Source organism: Anabrus simplex, chromosome 1 (assembly GCF_040414725.1).
Source record: "Anabrus simplex isolate iqAnaSimp1 chromosome 1, ASM4041472v1, whole genome shotgun sequence".
NCBI lineage: Eukaryota > Metazoa > Arthropoda > Insecta > Orthoptera > Tettigoniidae > Anabrus > Anabrus simplex.
This window is the reverse complement of record NC_090265.1, coordinates 540,905,784-540,918,363: the sequence shown is the minus strand read 5'-3', so window position 1 is coordinate 540,918,363 and position 12,580 is coordinate 540,905,784. Positions and strand designations below refer to the sequence as shown.

At 46.9% G+C, this 12,580-nt stretch overlaps 1 protein-coding gene and 3 non-coding genes across 4 annotated transcripts in view; all 4 read left to right on the top strand.

The window, feature by feature from the left end:
* prom (prominin) overlaps positions 1 to 12,580 on the top strand; it is a 330,972-nt gene that overhangs the window by 27,746 nt on the left and 290,646 nt on the right. The window lies entirely within an intron of this gene.
* On the top strand, positions 3,110 to 3,181 carry TRNAH-GUG (transfer RNA histidin (anticodon GUG)). Its single transcript has one exon. It is a non-coding gene; the product is annotated as a tRNA-His (tRNA).
* Positions 6,153 to 6,224, top strand: TRNAH-GUG (transfer RNA histidin (anticodon GUG)). Its single transcript has one exon. It is a non-coding gene; the product is annotated as a tRNA-His (tRNA).
* TRNAH-GUG (transfer RNA histidin (anticodon GUG)) lies at positions 8,436 to 8,507 on the top strand. Its single transcript has one exon. It is a non-coding gene; the product is annotated as a tRNA-His (tRNA).

Below are 12,580 nucleotides of genomic sequence, written 5' to 3'. Positions count from 1 at the left end.
GATTATCAGTACTTTTGCACGATTTTCTGGTGTCACGATATTATTTTAGAGGATTATTATGTGGGATTTAATTGCTCTACAGTAAAACGCCTTTACTCTGTTTTATATACAGTGCCTAATTTGACATTTTGCCATATATGTGTGATGTCGTAGAACAATATGGATGTCTTTCCTTTATGTAGGTATGATGTTTGACGTTATTAACATGGCTAACATACCATTCCCTTAGCAACAGTTCGAAAATGTGATAAATTGCTAATTCCGTAGAAATTGGTAAAATTAATTATTTATTTTTCATCTAAGTGTGCACTTTAGGCTTGGTAAACTTCACCCAATATGTCTTTTTTTTAATATTGAATCTGGATTGGTGATGGTCCCCTTCTTTACTGAATCCCGGTCAATCTACTTACAAAATTATCCTTCCTTCGCGACTGGAAAATTCATTCTAAAAACCAATAGAAGTTTTGAATGTCTAAAGACTGAACTTTTAAGAAATTCTTTCCGAACGTTGGACAGAAGGGCAATTCCAGGAATTTCCTGACGTCTGGTAACCCTAGTCGACGTAACCTAGGAAATAGTGGACAGTTTAACAGTGTGTGGCTCGGTGTGACAGCATGAAATTTTCTCGCATTACCAAGGCGCAATACCTTTTCAAAGATGTACACTTTCTGATATAAAAAGTGATCAGAAAATGTTCAAATCTAGAGTACAAGCACGATCAAAAGCAAGGAGCACATTGCCATAGATTTCTTAATTCACAGTGATTGCTATCTGTGCCTTTCACATAAATGAATCCTCTTCTATGTTTCAAGAACGTGTTTAAATGATAACTTTGGCTACAAAGAAGAACGCTGCTTGTCATTTTCCTAACGTACTAGAACAGGGCCTCTCAAACGCCCAAAATCTCACGCGTGCAAATCGAAGCGCAAGAGCTTCGTGCACTGTGCATCGCTCCCGCTCGACACGGCTCGGACCAACGCTTCGTCTCTGGGCTACTCGGCTAAGCTCGGCTCAACTCTGCTCAATTCGGCTCGGATTTGGAGCGCTGCGCAGCAAGTGAGGAAGAGGGAGGCAGGGGGAGCGAGCGAGACAGGCGTGGGGAAAGAGATAGACAGCGCTATTGCTCCAAATCGAGGAGTGGGGATCTGCACTCTGGGCAACCAAGCGAAGTCGTCTTTTGCACCGTGCACAGTGCATGCACCAAGCGCATGCACCCTGAGAGGCCCTGTACTAGAACTAAGTATAAGTGTTTATTGCGAATTTTAAAAGTAGTACGAGGACTGTAATGGGGTCCACTCAGCCTTGGGAGAAGAACTGTTTAATGAAGTGGTAAATAATGGTGTAGAGGACGTAGGAGGAGGTGTTTTCAGGTCAAAACTTTGTGATTCATGCCTGTGTACCTAGTATTATCGCCTCAGTCATCATCGATTTGGTTTTCAGCCGTTTCCCACGTCTTCTCCGGGAAATGCTGGGATGTACCTTAATTAAGGCCACAGTCGCTTCCTTCCCGCTCTTAGCCATTTCGTATCCCATCCTCGCCATAAGACGTATCTGTGTTGGTGCGACGTAAAGCAAATAGTATCAAAAAAATGTAAGAATTATTTTCGTTCTAAGTGATACATGTGCTACGGGTCAGTATTTCTCCCTTCAACATTGTCACGTAAGGGTATTTCGACGCGCAACATGATAATTTTAGGAGGATTTGATCATTACAATCTTCTTCTTAATCTGTTTACCCTCCAGGGTTGGTTTTTCCCTCGAACTCAGCGAGGGATCCCACCTCTATCGCCTTAACGGCAGTGTCCTGGAGCTTCAGACTCTGGGTCGGAGGATACAACTGAGGAAGATGACCAGTACCTCGCCCAGATGGCCTCACCTGCTATTCTGAACAGGGGCCTTGCTGGCGGATGGTAAGATTGGAAGGGATAGACAAGGAAGAGGGAAGGAAGCGGCCGTGGCCTTAAGTTAGGTACCATCCGGGCATTTGCCTCGAGGAGAAGTGGGAAACCACGGAAAACCACTTCCAGGGGGGCTGAGGTGGGAACTGAACCCACCTCTACTCAGCTGACCTCCCGAGGCTGAGTACCACTTTTCATTTCTTTTGTGGTAGAGCCGGGAATCGAACCCGGGGCTCCGGGGGTGGCAGTTGATCACCCTACCCACTACACCACAGAAGCGGACTGATCATTACAATATGGTTTTAAAATGTTTCTTCAGCTTATCCTAGTTATTTCTGGTGTAGCAGGAGCCACTCAGACTCATTTTGGTTTTGGCCGGGGTTTGGGACTTGATGCCCTTCCTGACGCCACGTGATTCTTCATCAACATCATCATCTGTTTACCCTCCAGGTTCGGTTTTTCCCTCGGACTTAGCGAGGGATCCCACTTCTACCGCCTCAAGGGCAGTGTCCTGGAGCTTCAGACTCCTGGTCGGGGGATACGACTGGGGAGTATGACCAATACCTCGCCCAGGCGGCCTCACCTGCTATGCTGAACAGGGGCCTTGTGGAGGGATGGGAAGATTGGAAGGGATAGGCAAGGAAGAGGGAAGGAAGCGGCCGTGGCCTTAAGTTAGGTACAATCCCTGCATTCGCCTGGAGGAGAAGTGGGAAACCACGGAAAACCACTTCCAGGATGGCTGAGGTGGGAATCGAACCCATCTCTACTCAGTTGACCTCCCGAGGCTGAGTGGACCCCGTTCCAGCCCTCGTACCACTTTTCAAATTTCGTGGCAGAGCCGGGAATCGAACCCGGGCCTCCGGGGGTGGCAGCTAATCACGCTAACCACTACACCACAGAGGCGGACCACGTGATTCTTAAGATACAAATTTCGACCCAAGTTTGACCGCAGTTCAAACCTCAGCCTTTCATGTGAGAAGCCAGCAGGTAAGCCACTGAGCTAGTACGATTACAGTAATTCTATACGTGTAATCTAATCATGTGAAGTTGAACGGGTACCGGGAGTGAAGGATGGATGGCAACGATGAAAATCATGCATATTAGCTGTCACTTACATTGAGAGTTAAGTGGAGATACGAAGTACATCGATCAGTCTCTGTCATGGATTATCTCTACTTGAGTAATCTCGTAAGCCTTTGTGGTCTCCGATAGCCGTGATCGTCTAGTGGTTAGGACATTGCGTTGTGGCCGCAATAACCCAGGTTCGAATCCTGGTCACGGCAGTGGTAAAACACTGTCACGGGGAGATATTTTTCACCTTAATTACCATTGAACAATCTTTTGATGATGATGATGCTTGTCGTTTTAAGGGGCTAAACATCGCAGGTCCTCCGCTCCAAAACAATCTTTTAAAATTGTTTAGTAGATAAGGCACAACATTAATATATTTTTGTATTACAGATGTTGTTTCTTTCTTTCTTTCTTTCTTTCTTTCTTTCTTTCTTTCTTTCTTTCTTTCTTAATCCGTTTACCCTCCAGGGTAGGTTTCCCCTCGGACTCAGCGAGGGATCCCACCTCTACCGCCTCAAAGGCAGTGTCCTGAAGCGTGAGACTTCGGGTCCGAGGGCTACAACTGGAGAAGAGGAACAGTACTCGCCCAGGCGGCCCCACCTGCTATGCTGAAAAGGGGTCTTTGGGGGAGGATGAGAAAATTTGGAGGCATATAAATGTTCTTTTAATAATTTCAATTATAAACGATGTTAATGTACATGAATAGTAGTAAATAACTTAGTGTAAATAGTACATTAAACAGGCTAGATGTAAGAGGTGGGCAACTGGCCTTAATCTTGCCAGGATTAATGATTACATCATTAATTTAATCAATCAATCATTCAATAAACGCACATCTAAAGTTGAAATATATTAATGGGAAGTCAGGCACTACGATCTACTACCTTTTGAAGTAACCGTAGAAATATCGGCGAACACTGAAGTACCGGCAACACCACACACAAATTTTGTGCGAGATACACAATTTTCAGAAGTTGTTCTACTGACATGTGGTATCCGCGTTCAGATCCCCTCTATTACACTGTTACTTTTGAGCCAAGTCCACCTCTGTGGTGTAGTGGTTAGCGTGATAAGCTACCACCCAGGGAGGCCCGGGTTCGATTCCCGACTCTACCACGAAGTTTGAAAAGTGGTACGAGGGCTGAAACGGAGTCCACTCGGCCTCGGAAGCTCACCTGAGTAGAGGTGCGTTCGATTCCCGCCTCAGCCATACTGGAAATGGATTTCCGTGGTTTCCTACTTCTCCTCCAGGCAAATACCAGGATGGTACCAAACTTAAGGCCACGGCCACTTCCTTCCCTCTTCCTTGACTATCCCTTCCAAACTTCCCATCCCCTCTGCAAGGCTCCTATTCAGCATAGCAGGTAAAGCCGCCTGGATGAGGTACTGGTCCTCCTTCCAAGTTTTATCCCCCGATCTAAAATCTCATGCTCCATGACACTGCCCTTGAGGCGGTAGAGGTGGGATCCATCGCTTAGTCCGACGGAAAAACCAACACTCGAGGGTAACAGATTTTTTTTTTTTTTTTTTTTTTTTTTTTTAGATCAGTTACAGACCAAACAGCCACCTGGATATTACAGTGCGCTGGTTTGAACTTTACAATTCATGACAAGTAATTGTCACAGTGTGAAATATATACATATACATAAAAAAGACATAGACGTTGCACAAGGTAACAGATTAAGAAAGAAAGAAACCTAGCCATTCACTGATTTAATCACAAATACAATCAAATTGTTCACATTTTAATAATACGCTTGTATTTCACACGACTCATCAACGCCTTGAAACCAGGCCATAGTCTGTAGCACCAACATATACCTGTTATCCAACAGTAGACAATAGATCCTGGACCGGAGTGAGCCCATGTCCGCCTCTGTGGTGTAGTGGTTAGTGGTTAGTGTGGTTAGCTACCAGCCCCCGGGCGTCGGGTCCGATTCCTGGCTTTGGCACGAAATTTGAAAAGTGGTACGAGGGCTGGAACGGGGTCCACTCAGCCTCGGGAAGTCAAGTGAGTAGAGTGGGGGGAGAGGGTTCGATTCCCACCTCAGCCATTCTCGAAGTGGTTTTCTGTGGTTTCCAACTTATCCAGACGAATACCGGAATGGTACCTAACTTAAGGCACGGCCGCTTCCTTCCCTCTTCTCTGTCTATCCCTCCTCCCCAGTTCTAACCCACCCGACAAAAAGTCTCACGCTCCAGGACAGTGCCCATGAGACGCTGACTCCGAGGGAAAACCCAACCCTGGAGGGTAAACGGATTAAGAAAGAAAGTGAGCCATTGAACACAGTACAACAGTCAAGACACTTAAAAGTGACGAACCCTTGATTACTGACATTGGACCGCAATAAATACATGGTTATACAGACCTCCAGTCAATAGACGGCACATTAAATTTCCCAGTATGTAACCCACGAATCATAAAATTCTCGCGGATATAGTTAGACTTGATTTCTCCATGTACTGTACAAATATATAAACCTACAAATACTATCTACAATGGACAACTTCCCATGTATATTTATGGACTCAATAATTTAGCAAACAATAGACGTAATAATAAATACTGTCACATGTACATCTTACTTACTTTCTTTCTTTCTTAATCAGTTTACTCCCCAGCATTGGTTATTTCCTCGAAATCACCCAGGGATCCGTCCTCTACCGCCTCAAGGGCTGTCTCCTGGAGCGTGAGACTTGGGTCGGAGGGATAGTACTGGGGAAGACGAACAGTACCTCGCCCAGGCGGCCACATTTGCTCTGCCGAACAGGGGCCTTGTGGGGGGAGGGAAGGAAGCGGCCGTGGCTTTAAGTCATGTACCAACCCGGTATTTGCGTGGAGGAGTGGTTAACTGCGGAAAACCACTTCGAGGATGGCTGAGCTGGGAATCGAAACCCCCTGCACTCAGTTGACCTCCCGCCGAGGCTGACTGGATCCCGTTCCAGCCTTCGAACCATTTTTCGAATTTCGTGGCAGAGCGGGGAATCGCTCCCAGGCCTCAGGAGATGGCAGCTAATCACTCTAACAACTACACCTCAGAGACGGACATATGATAAGTAACATGTCTCGGATTAAAGGTCACTTACATTGAGTGTTAAGTGGAGATACATAGTCCACCGAGCAGTCTCTGCCTCGGATTATCTCTACGTGAGTAAATGTGCAGTCTCGTGTGGTCTCCGATAGCCGTGATCGTCTAGTGGTTAGGACATTGCGTTGTGGCCGCAATAACCCAGGTTCGAATCCTGGTCACGGCAGTGGTAAAACACTGTCACGGGGAGACTATCTTTCTGTTTTTTTTTTTTTTTTTGCTTGTTGTTTACGTCGCGTCCGCCTCTGCGGTGTAGTGGTTAGCGTGATTAGCTGCCACCCCCGGAGGCCCGGGTTCGATTCCCGGCTCTGCCACGAAATTTGAAAAGTGGTACGAGGGCTGGAACGGGGTCCACTCAGCCTCGGGAGGTCAACTGAGTAGAGGTGGGTTCGATTCCCACCTCAGCCATCCTGGAAGTGGTTTTCCGTGGTTTCCCACTTCTCCTCCAGGCGAATGCCGGGATGGTCCCTAACTTAAGGCCACGGCCGCTTCCTTCCCTCTTCCTCGCCTATCCCTTCCAATCTTCCCATCCCTCCAGAAGGCCCCTGTTCAGCATAGCAGGTGAGGCCGCCTGGGCGAGGTACTGGTCATACTCCCCAGTTGTATCCCCGACCAAGAGTCTGAAGCTCCAGGACACTGCTCTTGAGGCGGTAGAGGTGGGATCCCTCGCTAAGTCCGAGGGGAACACTGAACCTGGAGGGTAAACAGATGATGATGATGATGATGATGTTTACGTCGCACCGACACAGATAGGTCTTATGGCGACGATGGGACAGGAAACGCCGAGGAATGGGAATGAAGCGGCCATGGCTTAATTAAGGTACAGCCCCAGCATTTGCCTGGTGTGAAAATGGGAAACCACGGAAATCCATCTTCAGGGCTGCCGACAGTACGGTTCGACCCCACTATCTCCCGGATGCGAGCTCACAGCTGCACGCTCCTAACCGCACGACCAGAGACTAATTTTACAGGCATAATGTTTACTTCTTATTCCCAACAGCAGACTTTAAATTATAAAAGCATGTGTATTTTATTGATACATTATTAATTCGCCCGCCTCTGTGGTGTAGCGGTTAGTGTGATTAGCTGCCACCCCCGAAGGCCCGGGTTCGATTCCCGGCTATGAAAAAAATTTGAAGAGTGGTATGAGGGCTGGAATGGGGTCCACTCAGCCTCGGGAGGTCAACTAGTAGAGGTGGAATCGATTCCCACCTCAGCCATCCTCGAAGTGGTTTTCCGTTTCTCCCACTTCTCCTCCAGGTAAATACCGGGATGGTACGTTACTTAAGGCTACAGCCGTTTCCATCCCTCTTCCTTGTCTATACCTTCCAATATTCCCATACTCGCACAAGGCCCCTGTTCAGCATAGCAGCTGAGTCTGCCTGGGCGAGGTACGGTCCTCCTTTCCAGTTGTATCCCACTTAAAGTCGCAGGTTCCAGGACATTGTCCTTGAGGCAGTAGAGGTGAAAAACCAACCCTGAAGGTTAAACAGATTAAGAAGAAGAATGTATTATTAATTCATTCCCGTTAATTATTTAGTTGGGGTTTTTTTTTCCTTCTTAATCCATTTATCGCTCAGGGTTGGATTTTTCCCCTCGGACTCAGCCAGGGATCCCGCCTCTACCGCCTCAAGGCCAGTGTCCTGGAGCATGCGACTTTGGATCGGAATACAACTGCAGAGGAGCAACAGTACCTCGCCCAGGCACCCTCACCTCCTATGCTGAACAGGAGGCCTTGTGAGGAAAATGGGAAGGTTGAAAGTGATAAACAAGGAGGAGGAAGGAAGCGGTCGTACCACCCCTCATTTTGCTTGCGGGAGAAGTGGGATACAACGGAATACCACTTCAAGGATAGCTGAGTTGGGAATCGAACTCCCCCCTACTCCCGAGGCTGAGTGGACTCCGTTCCAGCCCTCGTACCACTTTTCAAATTTCGTGGCAGAGCAGGGAATCGCACCCTGGCCTCTGGGGGTGGCAGCTAATCACACTAACTTCTACGCCACGGAGGGGAACTCACAAGCATATAAGGTTATATATTTATATTTCCTTCCGATGACGGGCCAATTTTTCCTTAAAATAAAAAAAAACCGTAAAAGAACTATTTGCTAACGAACAGAGGTTTATTTCGGTGTTTAGAGAGAAGCTTGTTAAATAATGTAATTCCTGTATTTTTGTGGTAGTTCTTTATTTTTTTTAATCTAATATGAGGAATGCCTATGCCAAATCCTTTTATTTTTGTTTTGCATGATAATTAACATGTCCTTGGTCAGAGGTCACTTAGATTGAGCTTTAAGTGGAGATACAAAGTCCACCGTGCAATCTCTGTCACGTATTATCTGTACGTGAGTAATCTTTTAATCCCATGTGGTCTCCGATAGCCGTGATCGTCTAGTGGTTAGGACATTGCGTTGTGGCCGCAATAACCCAGGTTCGAATCCTGGTCACGGCAGTGGTAAAACACTGTCACGGGGAGACTACTTTTAGCGGCATAATGTTCTCTTACATTTTATCTCCAACAACATGCCTGAAATTATAAAAGTATGTGTATTTTATTAATGTATTCTTAATTCATTCTCGTTAATTATTTAGTTTCTTTCCTTCTTAATCAGTTTATCGCCCAGGGTTGGTCTTTCTCTCGGACTCAGCCAGGGATGCCACCCCTACAGCCTGAAGGCCAGTGTCCTGGAAAGTGAGACTTTGGATCAGAGATACAACTGCAGAGGAGCAACAGTACCTCGCTCAGGCGCCCTCACCTCCTATGCTGAACAGGGGACCTTGTGGGGAGGAAGATTGGAAATGGCAGATGAGGAAGGGGAAGGAAGCGGCCGCGGCCTTAGTTAGGTACTACGCCAGCTTTTGCCTCGAGGAGAAGTGGGAAACCACAGAAAACCTCTTCGAGGATAGCTGAGGTGGGAATCGAACGTCCCTCTACTCAGTTGACGTCTTTTGGCTGAGTGGCCATCGTACCGCTTTTCAAATTTTGTGGTGAAACCGGCAATCGAGCCCAGGCCTCTGGGGATGACAGCTAATCACCCTAATCATTACACCACAGAGGCGGACAATTATTTCGTTCTTTGTCAAAACTGTATTCATATTTGTTATACACATTGTGATCTATGAGGTGCACAAGAAACGTTTCGTAACGTTGAATTTGGTTTGTATAATAATAATAATAATAATAATAATAATAATAATAATAATAATAATAATAATAATAATAATAATAATAATAATATCTGTCTCTGTGGCGTATTGGTTAGTGTGATTTAGCTGCTACCCCCAGAGGCCCGGGTTTGTTTCCCGACTCTACCACAACATTTGAAATGTGGTACAAGGACTGGAACGCCGTCCACTCAACCTCGGGAGGTCAACTTAGTAGTGAGGGGTTGGGCCGATTCCCACCTCAACCATCTTTGAATTGCTGTTCCGTTGTTTCCCACTTCTCCTCCAGGCAAATGCCGGGATGGTACCTAACATGCCACGGCCACTTCCTTCTCTCTTCCTTGTCTATTCCGTCCAGTCTTGCCATCTCCCACAAGGCTCCTGTTCGGCATAGCAGGTGAGACCACCTGGGCGAGGTACTGGTCCACTTTTCCAGCTGTATCCCCGCCCAAATATCTCAGATTCCAGGACACTTCCTTTGAGTGAGTTGGCCGTGCGCTTAGGGTCGCGCAGCTGTGAGCTTGCATTTGGGACCCAGTAGGTTCGAACCCCACTGTCGACAGACCTTAAGGTTGTTTTCGGTTGGTTTCTCAGTTTCACACCAGGCAAATGCTGAGGCTGAACCTTAATTAATGCCACGTAGCATTTTTCTCCACTTCTAGCCCTTTCCTATTCCATTGTCGCCAAAGACCTATCTGTGTCGGTGCTGCGTAAAGCATTTTTAAAAATTATTTGTATAGCTTAGATAGTTATCTTATACTCGTATTTAATGACTTTTCTGAGTTGTTGTGATTATTCGATGTATCACAATATTTATGTCGAATAATTTTAACAGGTCCGCTTCAGTGGTGTGGTGGTTACTGTTATTAGCTACCACCCTCGGAGGCCCGGGTTCGATTCCCGGCTCTGCCACCAAATTTGAAAAGTGGTACGAGGGCTCGAACGGAGTTCACTCAGCCTCGGGAGATCAACCAGCACTACCAATCAAAATAAGAGTTGATGTGTTTGAATACCTCTAACGAGGGAAGTACCCCGGTTCGAACGGCTGAAACCGACAGAAAGTGGGCTTAAAGTACACAGTTGTACCTCTTTCAATAGCTATCAAGGCCATTCATCTGTAAAAGTACGGGTTCGGTCGCCAGCGCCATCTGACAGTCAGCGCACAGGCCGCGCTGCATTGGAGCTGTACGCGCAATGCCTGTTAGTCAGTTGCAGTATGTCGTAGTATAGTGCACACACAAACGTTCGACATGAGTAGGTGGAAGCCAATCAACCCTGTGAATTTGCTGCGCGAAAAGGTACGCCGACGCTACACACTGGATAGTGAAAATGTAAGTGGAGTGGAGGATGGGGCATTTGCATGCATGGTATATGATATCATAACGCAGAAATACAATGGATCTGTAACAGAACTACATACCGACACATTGGAGAGTAATGGTGACTGTGAGGCGGACGGCGTAGAACAAACAGCACATGAGTATGAGGGTTCCAACCGTACCAACAATCCAGCACCGAGCTCGATAGCTGTAGTCGCTTAAGTGCGGCCAGTGTCCAGTATTCGAGAGATAGTAGGTTCGAACCCCACTGTCGGCAGCCCTGAAAATGGTTTTCCGTGGTTTCCCATTTTCACACCAGGCAAATGCTGGGGCTGTACCTTAATTAAGGCCACGGCTGCTTCCTTCCCACTCCTAGCCCTTCCCTGTCCCATCGTCGCCATAAGACCTATCTGTGTCGGTGCGACGTAAAGCAACTAGCAAAAAAAAAAAAAAAAAAAAAAAAAAAAACAATCCAGCAACGGAAGGAACTACACGTTACAGTGATTTCGCTCCTTTACCCCCAAAACGTAATTATACGAACAAGTGTGATACGGAGTATTGATGACCGAACATTGGACAACATTTATGAGGATTATTATAATCGCGGTTACAATTCTTATCAGAAACTAATGAACCGTTATAGCTGCATTAGGTCGAAATCAAACTGCCAGGTAGTTTTAGATTATGTGACGCGTAAAAGGCATGACCCAGGTCTGTTCAAGGGAAACAAAACATTAAAATTGAAGGATCTAAAAGAGTCTGTAAAAGCACAATTTGTCAGAGCTAGAGATAATGGATTAGTGGTCCACTACTGGCACATTCAAGCGTGGGCTCTGGAGGTCGCTCGAGCAGTTTCTCTGGACAATTTTAAAACTTCGTTGCATTTTGTCAGGGCCTTCAAAGACGAATATAATATTTCGTCCAGACATATCACTACGTTCATGGCTCGCAAAGAATTTTTTTCATCATCATCATCATCATCATCTGTTTACCCTCCAGGTTCGGTTTTTCCCTCGGACTTAGCGAGGGATCCCACCTCTACCGCCTCAAGGGCAGTGTCCTGGAGCTTCAGACTCTTGGTCGGGGGATACAACTGGGGAGTATGACCAGTACCTCGCCCAGGCGGCCTCACCTGCTATGCTGAACAGGGGCCTTGTGGAGTGATGGGAAGATTGGTAGGGATAGGCAAGGAAGAGGGAAGGAAGCGGCCGTGGCCTTAAGTTAGGTACCATCCCGGCATTCGCCTGGAGGAGAAGTGGGAAACCACGGAAAACCACTTCCAGGATGGCTGAGGTGGGAATCGAACCCACCTCTACTCAGTTGACCTCCCGAGGCTGAGTGGACCCCGTTCCAGCCCTCGTACCACTTTTCAAATTTCGTGGCAGAGCCGGGAATCGAACCCGGACCTCCGGGGGTGGCAGCTAATCACGCTAACCACTACACCACAGAGGCGGCTGAATTTTTTTTTTTTTTTTTTTTTTTGCCAGTTGCTTTACGTCGCACCGACACAGATAGGTCTTATGGCGACGATGGGACAGGAAAGGGCTAGGAGTGGGAAGGAAGCGGCCGTGGCCTTAATTAAGGTACAGCCCCAGCATTTGCCTGGTGTGAAAATGGGAAACCACGGAAAATCATTTTCAGGGCTGCCGACAGTGGGATTCGAACCTACTATCTCCCGAATACTGGATACTGGCCGCAATTAAGCGACTGCAGCTATCGAGCTCGGTCGCAAAGAAATTCAAGAACAGCATGTTATTATACAAACAGCAGAAACATTTGTGTCAGACGTGAACATGTTTATTCAAGACGGGAATATAATAAAGGAATGCATGTGGAATAGTGATCAGACCCACATTTTTAATAGTAAAGTAAACTCGTGTCCTCATCCCGAGGTGGTGCAGCTCTTTTCAGGCACACCCCCATTGGAGGTGAGCTGCATGTACCATTTGAACCACATACCAGCCCTCCTGCCATTCTTAAATTCCTGGCAGTACCGGGAATCGAACCCGGGCCACCGAGGACGGCAGCTAATAACACTAAC